Below are 3948 nucleotides of genomic sequence, written 5' to 3'. Positions count from 1 at the left end.
TTACTCTTTGTACAGTTGGTAGGAGTCAGACCATGTTTCTTTTAGCTGAAAAACATGACACCAGGTAACCTGCAGTGTGGGAAACGTGTTTCCCACGATGTTTGCTGCCCTACAATCCGTCCTGCTCTGTAGTGAAATCAGTGATATTTGACCGTCCTGTTGCTCCCATTGAAATGTATACAGCCTGTTTAAAATCTACAACTTAACATTGTCTGTAGCTGCTGCTGTTACCACTGTCCTGTTTGAAAAGGAATGAGAGAAGCTGCTTATTTTGTCATATGTGCCGATATTAAACCCAAGGTACTAACTAGCTAACTGACTGGATTCCCATAACTGCTGTTGTTTGTGTGTGTGTGTGTGTGTGTGTGTGTGTGTGTGTGTGTGTGTGTGTGTGTGTGTGTGTGTGTGTGTGTGTGTGTGTACAGAGACAGTCAGGTTCATAATGGATATGAGGAAGTTTTTTCAAAAAAAGGAGCCACATTCAGGTAAAAGTGTAAAAACAAATCGTCCGTCAATAAAGATTAATGTTGGATCAGTTTCAATATTTATATCTTTTATTAGATGTTCATGTGGTTTGGTTATTTGCCTTTTGGTTGAAAGTACACTGAGAGGACTTTTTGTTGGTTATCTTAATAGTATTTTTTAATCTAATTGAATCCAATCTATTTGTGTATGATTGTCAGTCCAAAGAGGGAACGTGAGGAGAAAGCACAAGGTCAGGAAGAACCAGGTGAGGACACAGACAGGGAGCAGTGACAGGCAGAAACTGTTAATCCGGCAAAGGAAAAAAAACAAACAAAATAATTTTACTCACAATCTGGAAGTTGTGTCTCCCTATATTAAAGCTGCTGTACAGAGTCTGCAAAACAAACTGGGTTGTCAGCCCTGGCACTGCGTTACCATACTGAGTTTCAGTCAGAGGAAGTCACGGTTGCCAAAAACTTTTTGAAGCTCGAGAGTGAGGCTGGTTCCATCCCAGATATGTTAACATTGTACAATCTTCTGGATAATCAGATCTTCCCCACACTGAAAACTGTTATTCAGGTTGCCCTAACAAACCCAGTTAGCAGCTGTAGCTGTGAGAGGTCTTTTAGTGTCTTGAGTCAGCTCCATACCTGGCTGAGAAGGACCATGGGTCAAAGCCGACTCCAGCACCCGGCTGTGATGTCAGTTGAGAAAGATGCTTGAGAGACTTAACCACCAAAATGTGACAGATTTACCAACCTCAAGCTGAGGCGACGTAGGATAAAAGAAAATAAAAGATCTGCAGAGCCATGGAAGTGCAGTAAAGATCTTTTCATACATTGTACCAGAGGCCAAGGTGTCTCCATTTATCTAATTTTTTAATAATATTTTGTACATTTCAAGCACTCTTCTGTTTTTGGAGTGTATTTTTATATATCTGTATTATATTATACGAACACTTTAAAAGTGAATCTCTGTCCAAAAAAATGCTCTCAGTTCACTTTTTACTCACTGTGAGCATCATTTTCATCATCAGTTTTTATTTTTTAAATTCCAATCCATTCTTCTTTGGCAGCATTTAAATAACCTTGATCAGATTTGATGGTTTTGTTACAGACTTTTCAAAAAAGTGTTTTGCTTTTCTTTCACAAATGTGGGATTAAATTGTGTTAAAATGTACAAAGCAGTGATGTCATGTTTTGAGACGAGGACCCAGGCACAGAGAGACTTGATGAATTTAAGAATCTTATGATTTAATAAAGAAATTTGCAGACTTGCACAGAGATTGTAAAATTATGATGCCTGATAACGGAGACGAAGACAACAGACGATGAGGACAGGGAGGAACAGAGGGAACTCGGGACAACTGGAGACATTTAAGGATGCAGGGACTGACAGAGACGGGGAAGACGTCTCATCGTGATGAGTAAAGTTGATCTTGCCTGGATGGGCAGCTCTCGGTGCTCAGCACCCCCAAAGCTCTGATCCTAGAATCGCCCCTGGATCATGACAAAAAGCTTGGATGATTTAGAGAACCGCAGCAGGCGCGACGACATCCGCATTATTAATCTGAAAGAAGGCGCAGAGGGTGAGAGTCCTATTCAGTTTTTTGAAGCCTGGCTGGGGAACAGCTCCACGGGTAAAGCCCGCATTAAAATTGACTCACCCCAGGCCGGTGATTATTAAGCTCCACAACTCCAGAGACAAACCGCAGATCATGGCAGCAGTGAGAGCGGCCAAGGAACTTCACTACGACGGACAGCGGATCTTTATACACCAGAAGTTTTCCTACGCGATCCGTGAGAAACGTTAACCTTAATTGACAAGGTCATCCGCTTCAGAATGCGCTACCCAGCGACGCTTGTGCTGAATCACAATGGCACTGAACACAAGTTTGATTCGCCAAAAGATGCACAAAGTTTCGTCAATGCGCTGGAAGACAACTGATACTTGTCCCGTACAAACTGTGGCACTGTTGGATTTAACTTACAACATGACATTGGTTCAGCTCGCCATAGGACGCGTAAGTCCACAGTGTTTAATGCAGCTTGAGGGAAAAGAGAAAGTTTAAAGGTAAAATAGAAATTTGTTCATTCTTTGTACCTAAAGTGGCTTTAGGGCCAATATCTAGTATACAGTACTGTTTGTTTACTCAGTCTTTAATTTTGTTTCACAACTGACAGTAACCCGATTTGATTCAGGTTTGGGAAGCGGGGGTGTCTTCTTTTCTTTTTCTCCCGTGGAGTGAAACTTCTTTTGGCTACACTGGTCTTGTAATAGGGCAGCACGGTGGCACGGTGGTTAGCACTGTTGCCGCACAGCAAGAAGGTCTTGAGTTCAATTCCAACATCAGGCCGGGGTCTTTCTGTGTGGAGTTTGCATGTGTTTGCGTGGGTTCTCTCCGGGTACTCCGGCTTCCTCCCACCGTCCAAAGACATGCAGCTTGTGGGGATAGGTTAATTGGATAATCCAAATTGCCACTAGGTGTGAATGTGAGTGTGAATGGTTGTCTGTCCCTGTGTGTTGGCCCTGCGACAGACTGCGACCTGTCCAGGGTGTACCCTGCCTCTCGCCCTATGACAGCTGGGATAGGCTCCAGTGCCCCCCGCGACCCTGGAAAGGATAAGCGGAAGCGAATGGATGGATGGTCTTGTAATACCACCCAGTGGGTGGCTTTTTCGTTTTGTTTGTTTTGTTTCTGGTTTGTGATATTTTGACGTTTATCCTAATTCCTATATTCTCATGCAGTTTGTTGTGTGTGTAAGGGTTCCTTTGCCATTCGTTTATGATGGTTTTGTTCACGGCCAGTCCAGCCCATGGGTTAAATCTTTTACAGTGTGTTTATTGTGATGGGTCTTTTTTGTTTGCTTCGGGTTGACAATCTTTGTCCAATGACTGACAACTTTTACAATGAGTAACATAAACTCTCAATGTCAAGGGAATTAATCACGTTATTAAGAGACGCAAAATATTTTCCTCACTCAAAACAGAGTGCAGATTGCATTACTGCAAGAGACTCACCTCACAGATTCTGAACACACTCAAGCGTGATTGGGTGGGACAAATTTACTATTCCTCTTTTAACTCTAAAAGTATTGATCCATAAAAATCTACCGTTCACTCTAAATACTATTGTAAGGGATGCAGACAACGATTTATTCTGATTACTGGGCTTTTATATGGGGAACAGATTCTATTAGGAAGTGTTTATGCACCAAATACTTTTGATAGATTGTTTTATTCAAACCTTCTGGCAGAAGGTGTGTCCCAATCACGTAATAATTGGTGGGGATTTTAACTGTGGTCTGAGTCCTGAAACTGATTATAATCCACCAAAATCTCAACCACCTTCAAAAATGGCAAAGGCTACAATGGACTTATGCTCAGATCTCGGCCTTTTTGATGCCTGGAGAGTTTGTAATCCACATGTGAAAGCTACGAATACTTTGGAAACGAAGTTGGAGACACTAACACGCAAGGTAG

Source organism: Pundamilia nyererei, unplaced genomic scaffold (genome assembly GCF_000239375.1).
Source record: "Pundamilia nyererei isolate P.nyererei 1_Seehausen unplaced genomic scaffold, PunNye1.0 scaffold00202, whole genome shotgun sequence".
Lineage (NCBI taxonomy): Eukaryota > Metazoa > Chordata > Actinopteri > Cichliformes > Cichlidae > Pundamilia > Pundamilia nyererei.
This window is presented reverse-complemented; position numbering follows the sequence as displayed.